Here is a 13,697-nt window from a genome sequence, read left to right as displayed (position 1 = left end):
TATCTGTAATAATGAAGATAAAAAAAACTAGGTGCCATGCTTTTTTCGGTTTGGTAAGGTCTTTTGAGTCTTACAATGGTCAGTAATAAGCAATAGACTCAAACATCATTTTAACCTTTAATTCAAACTTATTTAATGTATTATAATAAATACAACAAACAAGAAAAACTTTCAATACTGGTATATGTTTGCACTGCCTTTATATCAAGAAATTAAGGTTATAAATGTCACTTATGTCAGCACCAGGCTTCAGTAGATCCATCTTGTAGAACAGCATTAACCATTTTATTGGAGTTTCATTTCTTCCTCATGATACCTAAAAATAATTTTACTGTTATAAATAAAGAGATATTCTTTAAATAATGGCATTATTAATAATGGTTAACAACTTTAGTCTTTGTCCTAAATATTTTTTTCCATAATTATTGTATATAAATGTCTTCATTGGTATTTTCCATATATTTAGAACTTAGTGTTGATCTGCAGTTTGCTGTAAAGATACACTTTTTTTTACTTTTATGGATCTATTTCTCATTGGCAACCAATTTCAACGGATCTTAAATTTTATAACCAAATTACTTCATTAGTGGATTATTAGTTATTATAATACACCATATACAGTTTGTCTTGTCTTAATACCCAATCATTATAATTATAAGTGAAAAATCTACTATAGGTGTTTTCATGATGTTTTTTTTGTTGAACTAAAGGAGCTTGCACACACTTAAAATGGTAGAATCTAATTCAGTGTACTTACCAAAAAATATGCTCTAAATCCAACAGTCAATGCAAGTCATCAGAGAATAAATCTGCACTATTCGATGTCAAGAACTATTTGGAACTATTTAATCTAAGTCCAATATAAATTTTGCATTTTGTTCAGGAGAGAAGACATCTTTATTTGTTGCCTGCATATCCATTGCAAGTTCAAATTTTCAATGTGTTGGGGGATGTATGAGGAGTTATCTGATTTCTTTTAAAAGAGTCACAATTGAATACTGTTATTTACCAAAATCTTGGATATTTTATATATATTTTAATAAAAGATTGTCCATTTATTGTTTATTTACCATTTTTATGTTTTAAGTAATAATAATTGCACAAAAATGTATAAATCCATGTTCTACCCTACATTTGGCCTCACACTGTATGGTCATATCATTTCCTGTCTTCTACACAAAGACCAATGAAAACCAGATGGCACTTAACATTTCTTTCACTGTCTAATTGATGATAAAGAATTAATGTATGTAATTTGTGTACATTTTTTCCATGACTTTCCATCTCAAAAATATTCTAAGTTAAGATTCTATAATTTTTCCATGTTAAAAATATTCTAAGTCAAGATTCCATCCTCTTTTCCATCTCAAAAATATTCTAAGTCCACTTTCCATCCTCTTTTCTATCTACAAAGTTTTATTAGTCTACTTTCCATCCCATTTTCCATCCAAAAAGTATTTTTTCCATGGAATTCCATGGAAAGTTTTCCATCTTATCATGGAAAATGATGGAATAAGTAACACATATAAGTTTTCCATCTGACATGAATTATTTTTCCATGAAATTCCATGGAAACTCATGGAAAAAAACAAAATTTCCATCATTTTCCATCATTTTATCATGGAAACAGTTGAACTGCATGGAAAATCTAGGGATGGGTGGAAACGCCATTTTACGATCTTTCAAGAACCATAACTCCTGAACGGTAAAAGTCAAAATTGTCATTATTAAACTTGACCTCTATTTTGTCATCAGTAACAACATATAAAAATTTCAAAAGCTTTGATTGAATGGTTTATGAGAAAATGCACAGACACGACTGGAAACACCATTTTTCAATCTTTCAAGAACCATAAATCATGAACCGTAAAAGTCAAAATCGTCATTATTGAACTTGACCTCCATTTTGTCATCGGTAACAACATATTAAAGTTTGGTAAGCTTTGGTAGAACAGTTCATGCGTAAATGCACGAACACGACTGGAAACTCCATTTTTCAATCTTTCAAGAACCATAACTCCTGAACGGTCAAAGTCAAAATCGCCATTATTGAACTTGACCTTCATTTAGTTGTCAGTAACAAGTTAACATATTAAAATTTTAAAAGCTTTGGTTGAACAGTTCATGAGTTAATGCACGGACAACATTTGACCCGCCCGCCCGCCCGCTGTACATCCCCAAATCAATAACAGACATTTTTGTCACAAAAATCCGGTTAAAAAGAAAAGAAATGGTGAAAGTTGGCCATGGGAAATCAACTGGATTTCATCAATCCACCAGAGGGTGAGGTGGATCATCTCATAAATTTTGAAAGAAAAAACGCAAAACTGATGGTGGCAAGCTTAAGGCACATGTACCAAACAAAAAGAAAGACCAAAAGTAGATCATGTTGTATCTGCAAGTGATGTAAGTACAAATGATCAATTACTTGATATACATGTATCTGGTGAAAAATTACAAAAGTTTCCAAACAATTTTATTGGAGGAAAAATATCATTGTTTTTTTTATATCGTTAGAAAGAATTAACTTCTGATTATTGGATTTTAGACATAATCAAAGGTTATAAGCTAGAATTTGAAAATATACCTACACAGAATAACAAATCACACCCACTTCTTTTATGCTATAGAAAATAAATATATGCAACAAGAAATAAATAAGTTTATTATAACAAAAAGAGTAATTCAACCTGTAACTCAAACTGAGGATCAATATGTTTCAAATATTTTTGTGAGACCTAAGAAAGATGGTACTTATAGAGTTATTTTATATCTAAAACAGTTAAATCTTGATATTGAACATATTCATTTCAAAATGGAAACTTTAAAAAATGCTGTGACAAGCATTTCAAAAAATTGCTGGTTTGGATCTGTTGATTTAAAAGATGCCAATTATTCTGTGAAGGTTGACAAAAATTACAGAAAATAATTAAGATTTTTTTTGGAATAATGTTTTGTATGAATATACTTGTTTGCCAAATGGTTTAACAACAGCTCCAAAAAATTTTACCAAAAATTTTAAAGTTTTTTTTTCTAAATTGAGGAGTAAAGGGCATTGTAATACACCATACATTAATAATAGTTTACTTGTGAGCAAAACTTATGCTGAATGTCAAAAGAATATAACTGACTTGGTAAAATTGTTGGATTATCTCGATATATTCATAAATCTGTACTTCAGCCTACTCAAATTATTGTATTTTGGGGATTTGGGATTAATTCACTCACAATGACAGAGGAAAAGGCAGATAACATTGCAAAATTATGTTCTGATTAATTTTAAAGAAAGAGGTTACAATACATGAATTTGCACAAGTAATTGGATAGTTAGTAGCAACACAACCTAGTGTACATTAACAAAATTGGTGGTCGCATTTTGAAGTTAAACACGTTAACTAAAGAATTGTGGAATTGGTGTATAAAAAGAAAAATCTGGGTAACTGCTTTTATTTGCCTGGAGTTACAAATATAGAGGCAGACCGCCTATCACAGTCAATAAATGTGGACATTGAGTGGAAATTAAATGAAAATATTTTTCATATTATTAATAGTTTATTTGGACCACATGATGTGGATTTGTTTGCATCCAAGATTAATCATCAGTTACCACGTTATTGCGTAAACCTTCGAGGGTTTACGCAGTATATATTGGAGATGTCCGTAGTCTTTCAGAACACAAGATGTTATTCGGAATACAATCTGTTCTTTCCATGGCCACCTTTCATATACATGCGCAAAAGCTTATTAATTGACCTTAAAGTTGTTATATGTTACATAGAATGCATAATTTATAATGACGCAAGATACTTGCAATAACAAGCTGCTAATATTTACTTTCAATATATGCGTAGTTATTTTAATTAGAGTCAAACATTGAAACCAGCTGTGTTTAGATATGAGATAAGATTTCATGTAAGCAATACGATTTATATTCGAAACGAGATTTGTTAACTAAAATCTATAAAAGAAGTATAACTATATATCATTTCATTTAAGATACGGGTCTAGGGAATGTGTACATAATGTACAAAGCAGGCTAAAACCAGATGCTCCACAGGGCGCAGCTTTATACGACTGCAGAGTTCGAACCCTGAACATTGGGGCAAGTATGGACACAACATTCAAGCTTGATACAGCTCTGAATTTGGATTGTGATTGAATAGTTGACACAACACAGGTTTCTGACACATAATGAATGTGGTCTAAGAACTTAAACTTAAAAACTTTAAATTGAAAATTGGACATTACCTATTATGGTCCAATATCCAAAACCTAAATACATGATTAGATTCAGCATATCAAAGAACCCCAAGAATTCAATTTTTTAGGAAATCAAATAAAGTTCAATTTTGGACCCTTTAGACCTCAATGTGGACCAATCTGATAACCGGGCCCAAACATAAAAAATCTAAATACATGGTTAGATTAGGCATATATCAAAGAACCCCTTATATACAATTTTTGTTGAAATCAAACAAAGTTTAATTTTGACCGCAATTTGGACCAACTTGAAAACTTGGCCTATAATCAAAATTAAAAATACAGGTTTAGATTCAGCATATCAAAGAACCCCAAGGATTCAATTTTTGTTGAAATCAAACAAAGTTTAATTTTGGACCACGATTTGGACCAACTTGAAAACTGGGCCCATAATAAAAAATCTAAGTACATGTTTAGATTCAGCATATCAAAGAACCCCAAGAATTGAATTTTTGTTAAAATCAAACTTAGTTTAATTTTGGACCCTTTGGACCTTAATATAGACCAATTTGAAAATGGGACCAAAAATTAAGAATCTACATACACAGTTAGATTCGGCATATCAAAGAACCCCAATTATTCAATTTTTCCCAAAATCAATCCCAACCTTCCTTTTATGGTCATAAACCTTGTGTTTAAATTTCATAGATTTCTTTTTACTTATACTAAAGTTATGGTGCGAAAACCAAGAAAATGCTTATTTGGGCCCCTTTTTGGCCCCTAATTTCTAAACTGTAGGGACCTCAACTACCAAAATCAATCCATACCTTCCTTTTGTGTTCATAAACCTTGTGTATAAATTTCTTTGATTTCTATATACTTATACTAAAGTTATTGTGCGAAAACCAAGAATAATGCTTATTTGGACCTTTTTTTTGCCCCTAATTCCTAAACTGTTGGAACCAAACCTTCCAAAATCAATCCAAACCTTCCTTTTGTGTTCATAAACCTTGTGTTTAAATTTCATAGATTTCTATTTACTAAAACTAAAGTTATAGTGCAAAAACCAAGAAAATGCTTATTTGGGCCCTTTTTGGCTCCTAATTCCCAAACTGTTGGGACCAAAACTTCCAAAATCAATCCCAACATTCCTTTTATGGTCATAAACCTTGTGTTTAAATTTCATAGATTTCTATTCACTTATACTTAAGTTACTTATACTTAAGTTATAATGCGAAAACCAAAAGTCTTCGGACCCCGACAACGACGACTACGGACGAAGACGCCAACGTGATACCAATATAGGACCAAAAAATTTTCAATTTTGTAGTCGTTTAAAATTCATACTGAAACTAAAAGGAAGTCTTTCTTGCACTTTCTAGAAATTTTACGTCTATGCTAGACAAAGGAATTGTATATTTAAAATTCCTTTTAAATATACAATTCCTTGGACAGACCAAGGACGTGTATACATAATCTAAAATACATGCCTCGAATAGGTGTAAAAACGATGATTTAAAAAAAAAAAAAATTACAAATGATAACCTAAAAATTAATTATGCATGCAATTTTAGCAGACTTAACATGGTCGGCAATAAGAAATCAAATATAAAAAAGAAGATGTGGTATGAAATCAATGAGACAACTATCTACAAGAAACCAAAATAACACAGAAATAACCAACTATGGGTCACTGTACAGCCTTCAACAATGAGCAAAGCACATACTGCATAGTCGCCTATAAAAGACCCCGAAATGTAACAATGTAAAATAATCATGCAGTCAAAACAGAAAATTAACTAAGTCTGTATATGTAACTTAGTTGCTCGCAAGAGGAACGCCAAGCAAGCCTGAACAAAGGTCACTGGTGTCAACGTGATGATCGTAACTGCAATTACGATCATCCCAATATGGTGGACACACATTTAGGGAATTTTTAGAAGGACGATTTCTCGACTATAACAGCTTATTTTCAGATTTGTTTTATATCAAGAAAAATCTTAATAAGCATTGCAAATGAATGTGTGTTTCCTAAATAATAGACAAACAACCAGAAGAACAAAAATCGAGATTCAAAAAAACACGATAATGATGGCCTATGATCGTTACTTCGTCTATGGATGATCGTAACGTTGACTTTTTTTTTATAAAAAGATGATAGTAACTGAAAATTTAGAATGTGTATTTTCTTTAAATGAACATCCTAATAAACAGTCACGATATGTTGGTATTACTGAAAATACATGTAGTATTATTTTTAAACTAAACAACATGAACGTTAATGAACACAGATATTTGTCAAAAATAAAAGGGGAAATTAGAAGGCTGTTATTCAAATTTCCTCAATATTGTTTTGTTATGAATATTTTAGTTAACATTCAAAATGGAATACGTTTATATGAAGTAAATATAATTACCATCCTTATGATACAGTTTAAGAATACAGGCCAAAAATTTCACTGAATATTTTAGAAATAACTTACGTAATGGAAAAGGCATAAAGTTAAATTATTTTGATGTGTTTCTATCAGTTTTAGCTTGTTGCCTGGTCTTGTATTTTCTTAATCAAATTATGACTTTTAAACCTTGGCAGACTACAGAGGCAGATTGAGAGGGAGAGACAGGGTGTCTGCTTCCTCTTTTTGTGGGGAAAATTTGGTTGAATACATAGGGAATCAATGAAGCATGACTATAGCGAGCTTACCCTTAGGCAGCCAGTCCCCTCCCCCTTTATTAAAATCTCTTGATCCGCCACTGCACTATTGTTGCCTATATTTACCATGGGTTGAATATTTATGTAAAGAAAAAAAGTTGAAATAGATGGTATGTACACGTTCTTCTTAGATTCCATGTTTTTTTCAAGCTATAAATCCGTACACTCACGGGTATATGACATGTATTAATTGAAGTAAGTCGAAGTTGTTTATTCTAAAGATACCAATGAGGGAGCTACCATTTGATTTTTATTAGGGGGGGGTGACATTTGGGAAAAAAAGACAGGACAGGAGTTTTGAGTAAAAAAAGGCCAGATTAACAACTTAGCCAAACAAAAAGGCAGGGCGATAATTTGGGTAAAAATAAAACGGGAAACACTAATGATAAATAAACAGGACCAAATATGTTGATAAATAAAAATGCAGGATGAGATTTCAACTTAATGCACAATTTTTTTTCATCCTAGCCCCAATAAAAATCAAATAATTAGTAGCTCCCTTTATTGATAGTTTCATTGGTTTTTTTTTCATTCATTCAACAGATATGGTTACAACTCTTAAAGCTATATTTTTTTCAACCTCTCCTTGAAAAATCTCAAATCTGTTAATAAAAAACAATGAAGTCTGAATTCCCCAAAAATACCAGGTTCTCGAAAGGTACTATTGTCCCTACAAAGTGTAGGGAAAAAAAGAAAACAAAACTCCAATTTTGCCAAACTGGCCATCATATGAAATGTCCAATACCTTGTTTATATAGTATATGTAATCAATATACATGTGTTAACCCCCAATGCATTCTAATATTGAACTAGATAAAAAAAAAAGATGGAATCTCGCAAAATCATAACCATTTGTGCACTTACCAATAGGACGTTACCCTCCCCTCCAGTGATTGTTCCTCATTATTTTCACAATATTTGCTGATAATGTACACTTTTTCGCATACCAGACAGCTTTATTTATTAGAAAATGCTTCGTTGGAACAGACAGTTATTACGATCATCTTAAATAAAAGTTATGATCATCGTGGATAAAAATAAATAAAAGTTACGATCATCATTGTGCTTTCTTGTATCTGTATTTTCATTCTTTTTGTTGCTTTTTCATCACGAACGAAAAATTATTTCAATGGCGATGCTTATAAAGATGTTTCTTGACAAAATACAAATTTGAAAATAAGTTTTCAAAGTGGAGCAATCAGCCTTCTAAAATTTCCCTAAATTTGTGTCCGCCATATGGGATGATCGTAACTGCAGATACGATCATTACATTGACACCAGTGAAAGGTATACGCTTGGTGAACGCTTTTACTCCAGGAAATTTTTATGGAGCATAAAAAAATTCATTCAGCTCAAGCGTGTGTCAAGTGTATACCTGTACGCTACACACACACAATATACACGCTACAAGGGTGTTGAAAACGCTACAGATAAGTTTGAGACACGTTAAGGGCACGTTGTATACGCTTCAAAATCGTTTGATTATAACTAAAACAAACACCCCATCACGTCCTAGAAACTCTGAAAGCACTTATTATCGTTCCAGATACGACCGGGACACATCTCAAAATACGTTCAATAGACTTTTTTCCTTCGTAGCGTATATTCCATTTACGCTAGACATACGCCAACATACTTAACCTGAACGCCAGATAATCGCTTATAGGTACGCTTCTCGCATGCCCAATCCACACTTTAAGCTCATTGTGCACACGATACAGATATGATTGACAGGTTGAATGCATCCAAAATTACAAGCGTATTGGTAGCATGCATGATTTTTTACCACGGCCCACGTACGTCATAGCTATACATTGACGCCGGTATTACATTAAGTAAACAATCAATGTCAGTTTCTAATTCTTATGTACAACAAAAGTAATATAAAACAATACATCTTTATTGAACAATTATCTAATATATAATGCCAAACAAGCATTTGGGTTTACGATTGCATTTCTTTTTTCAAAGAAAGCAACTTTCCTGATAGTTATGCAGATGCAGTAGATGCATTTTTAGTTCAATGGAATAACATTAATCGCTATTGTTTTCCTTCTTTCAGTCTGATTGGGAAGATATTGCAACCAGATGCTCCGCAGGGCGCAGCTATATATGACCGCAGAGGTTGAACCCTGAACAGTTGGGGCAAGTATGGACACAACATTTAAGCTGGATTCAGCTCTAAATTTGGATTGTGATTAAATAGTTGACACAGCATAGGTTTCTGACACAGAATGAATGTGGTCTAATGAACTTAAAAATTTTTTTTTGCCTTTGAGCAATTCACTATGCTGTTGAATATTAATACTCTCAAAAAAATGTTTGAAGAAATTTTCTTTTTATTTATGAAATCTGAAATGAGAAAAATTTAACCCCCCCCATTTTTTTTTTCACATCCCCCTTTCCCTTTTTCCAAAACTGATCTCAATTCAAATTCCTAATGGAGTTTGCAACAATAACTACTCATTTAAATACATCATAAAATATTAAAATGTAAAATAAAGTGCTTGTTATCACTGAATGGTAAAGATTGTTTAAATTTATCAGTTGGTAGTAAAAGTGAATATACATTGTATATTGTATAAAACAATGATTTAAGTTGATTCAACTACTATTCTGGACAAAGAAAGATAACTCCAATTGAAAATTTCTTGCTATTGCACAATATTGTGCAATTAGATATTTCTTGCTATTGAGCAATACTGTGCAATTGAAAATATTTGCTATAGCACAATACTGTGCAGTTGAAGATTTCTTGCTATGGCGCAATACTGTGCAATTGAAAATTGCTTTCTATTGCACAATACTGTGCAATTGAAGATTTTGCTATTGCTGAATACTGTGCAATTGAAAATTTCTTGCTTTTGCACAATACTTAATATAATAATTTTGGATCCTGATTTGAACCAACTTGAAAACTGGGCCCATAATCAAAAATCGAAGTATACGTTTAGATTCAGCATATCAAAAAAGCCCAAGAATTCAATTTTTGTTAAAATCAAACTTAGTTTAATTTTGGACCCTTTGGACTTTAATGTAGACCAATTTGAAAACGGGACCAAAAATTAAGAATCTACATACACAGTATAACTATTTACACCACTGGGTTGATGCCACTGCTGGTGGACGTTTCGTCCCTGAGGGTATCACCAGCCCAGTAGTCAACACTTCGGTGTTGACATGAATATCAATAATGTGGTCATTTTTTTTTTTATAAATTTACTGTTAACAAAAGTTTAAATTTTTCAAAAAACTAAGGATTTTCTTATTCCGGGCATAGACTTCCTTAGCCGTATTTGGCACAACTTTTTGGAATTTTGGATCCTCAATGCTCTTCAACTTTGTAATTGTTTGGCTTTATAAATATTTTGATATGAGCGTCACTGATGAGTCTTATGTAGACGAAACACGCGTCTGGCGTACTAAATTATAATCCTGGTACCTTTGATAACTAATTAGATTTGGCATATCAAAGAACCCCAATTATTCAATTTTTGATGAAATCAAACAAAGTTTAATTTTGGACCCCGATTTGGACCAACTTGAAAACTGGGCCAATAATAAAAAATCTAAGTACATTTTTACATTCAGCATATCAAAGAACCCCTAGGATTCAATTTTTGTTAAAATCAAACTAAGTTTAATTTTGGACCCTTTGGACCTTAATGTAGACCAATTTGAAAACGGAACCAAAAATTAAGTCTCTACATACACAGTTAGATTCGGCATATCAAAGAACCCCAATTATTCAATTTTTGATGAAATCAAACAAAGTTCAATTTTGGACCCTTTGGGCCCCTTATTCCTAAACTGTTGGGACCAAAACTCCCAAAATCAAACCCAACCTTCCTTTTGTGTTCATAAACCTTGTGTTAAAATTTCATTGATTTCTATTGACTTATACTAAAGTTATTGTACGAAAACCAAGAATAATGCTTATTTGGGCTCTTTTTTGGCCCCTAATTCCTAAACTGTTGGAACCAAAACTCCCAAAATCAATCCCATCCTTAATTCCTTTTGTGGTCATAAACCTTGTGTCAAAATTTCATAGATTTAAATTTACTTAAACTAAAGTTATAGTGCGAAAAATCAAGAAAATGCTTATTTGTGCCCTTTTTGGCCCCTAATTCCTAAAATGTTGGGACCAAAACTCCCAAAATCAATCCCAACCTTCCTTTTGTGGTCATAAACCTTGTGTTAAAATTTCATAGATTTCTATTCACTTTTACTCTAGTTAGAGTGCGAAAACTAAAAGTATTCGGACGACGACGACGACGCCAACGTGATAGCAATATACGACGAAAAAATTAAAATTTTTGCGGTCGTATAAAAAGTAGACAAGGACAAAGCAGACATGACGTTAGTTGCACCATTATGGAACACTCAAAAGTGGTTTCCACTGATATTACACCGGATTGTGGCAGATTCGTTTATGATAAACAGCCAGAAAAATCTACTTTATCAACCTCAAAGTCGGACAATAAAACATCACACAGTGAAATTAAAATAAGCAGTTTTCTGGATATCGGGGAACTGTTGCAAAGTTATGGACTATCAAAAGAAGCTTCCGACATTATTGCATAATCATGGAAACCAGCTACCAAACAACAATATTGGACATATTGCAAAAGATGGTTGTCATTTTGCCGTGAAAGGGAAATTGATATATTTAAAGCCACTGAGTTAAATGTTTTAGAATTTTTACAGTGACTTGACTGTTAGTGTTGCTATCCACCAATTGCAACTCATTCAAAATTTTGACCAAATTGCAATTTGTTTTATAAAATCAAATAGTTCAACTGGTCAGAATGTTGAACAAATTGTTCAGTCAAAATTTGAAAGTGCAAGGTGATAAAATAAAATATACTTACAATACTATAAGACTTTAACTCCACTTTAATGATGTTATTACTAAATTTGTCTATCAATTTGTATAGTTATATTATAGCCATTACCATACTAAAGGTAAAATGTTTTATTTTGAATTGCTATAAAAATGTCCAAACTAAACTTTTATATAGTTTTTCTTTCGAAAAGGATTTTATATTTATAAGAATCATATATCATTTAAAATAATACATCATATATTCAGTAAAATACATGTGAAATAACAATATGCTATTGATAAGTTTCCTTAGGATGTTAGGGAGATAACCTAAAATACTATTCTTTTGAATAAAGATTTTTTGAAACCAAAAAAGATTATCTCCCCTTCCTACAAACATATTGCAATTTCACAAATATTTTACTGAATATGAAATGTTTTTATTCACATAATGTGTGATTCTTATGAATATTGAATACTTTTCGAAAGAAAAACTATATAAAAGCTTAGTTTGGACATTTTTATAGCAATTAACCAGATGCTCCGCAGGGCGTAGCTTTATACGACTGCAGAGGTTGAACCCTGAACGGTTGGGGCAAGTATGGACACAACATTCAAGCTGGATTCAGCTCTAAATTTGGATTGTGATTAAATAGTTGACACAGCATAGGTTTCTGACACAGAATGAATGTGTTCTAATAAACTTAAAATTTTTGTTTTCTCTTAGAGCAATTCACTATGCTGTTGAATATTAATCCTCTCAAAAAAATGTTTGAAGAAATTTTCTTTTTTATTTATGAAATTTCAAATGAGAAAAATTGAACCCAATTTTTTTAATCACATCCCCCTTTCCCTTATTCCAAAACTAATCTCAATTAAAAATTTTAATGGAGTTTGCAACAATAACTACTCATTTAAATACATCATAAAATATTAAGATGTAAAAAAACTGCTTGTTATCACTGAATGGTAAAGATTATTTTAATTTATCAGTTGGTAGTAAAAAGTGAATATACATTGTATATTGTATATAACAAAGATTTAAGTTGATTCTGGACAAAGAAAGATAACTCCAATTAAAAAAAAATCTTGCTATTGCACAATATTTTGCAATTAGATATTTCTTGCTTACTATTCTGGACAAAGAAAAATAACTGTAATTAAAAAAAAATTTGCTATTTCACAATATTGTGCAATTAGATATTTCTTGCCATTGCGCAATACTGTGCAATTGAAAAGACTTGCTATTGCACAATACTTAATATAATAATTTTAGATCCTGATTTGGACCAACTTGAAAACTGGGCCCATAATAAAAAATCTAAGTACATTTTTGGATTCAGCATATCAAAGAACCCCAAGATTTCAATTTTTGTTAAAATCAGACTAAGTTTAATTTTGGACCCTTTGGACTTTAGTGTAGACCAATTTGAAAACAGGACCAAAAATGAAGAATCTACATACACAGTTAGATTTGGTATATCAAAGAACCCCATTTATTCAATTTTTGATGAAATCAAACAAAGTTTAATTTTGGACCCCGATTTGGACCAACTTGAAAACTGGGCCAATAATCAAGAATCTAAGTACATTTTTAGATTCAGCATATCAAAGAACCTAACTGATTCATTTTTTGTCAAAATCAAACTAAGTTTAATTTTGGACCCTTTGGACCTTAATGTAGACCAATTTGAAAACGGGACCAAAAGTTAAGAATCTACATACACAGTCATGACAGTTAGATTCGGCATATCAAAGAACCCCAATTATTCAATTTTGATGAAATCAAACAAAGTTTAATTTTGGACCCTTTGGGCCCTTATTCTGTTGGGACCAAAACTCCCAAAATCAATACCAACCTTCCTTTTATGGTCATAAACCTTGTGTTTAAATTTCATAGATTTCTATTTACTTATACTAACGTTATGGTGCGAAAACCAAGAAAAATGCTTATTTGGG

General features: G+C 31.6%; 1 protein-coding gene and 1 long non-coding RNA gene across 2 annotated transcripts in view; both read right to left on the bottom strand.

Annotated features, from left to right (window-relative positions):
• LOC139510159 (protein C-mannosyl-transferase DPY19L1-like) overlaps nucleotides 1-13,697 on the bottom strand; it is a 306,322-nt gene that overhangs the window by 141,454 nt on the left and 151,171 nt on the right. The gene's annotated exons all lie outside the window — the stretch shown is intronic.
• Nucleotides 106-1,852, bottom strand: LOC139510167 (uncharacterized). The gene is made up of 2 exons (XR_011661847.1): nucleotides 758-1,852; nucleotides 106-316 (listed from the first exon to the last, which is right to left on the bottom strand). It is a non-coding gene; the product is annotated as an uncharacterized lncRNA (long non-coding RNA).

The sequence above is a fragment of the Mytilus edulis genome, chromosome 2 (assembly GCF_963676685.1).
Source record: "Mytilus edulis chromosome 2, xbMytEdul2.2, whole genome shotgun sequence".
Classification (NCBI taxonomy): domain Eukaryota; kingdom Metazoa; phylum Mollusca; class Bivalvia; order Mytilida; family Mytilidae; genus Mytilus; species Mytilus edulis.
Note: the sequence above shows the minus strand (reverse complement) of the source record. Positions and strands in the feature narration are given on the sequence as shown.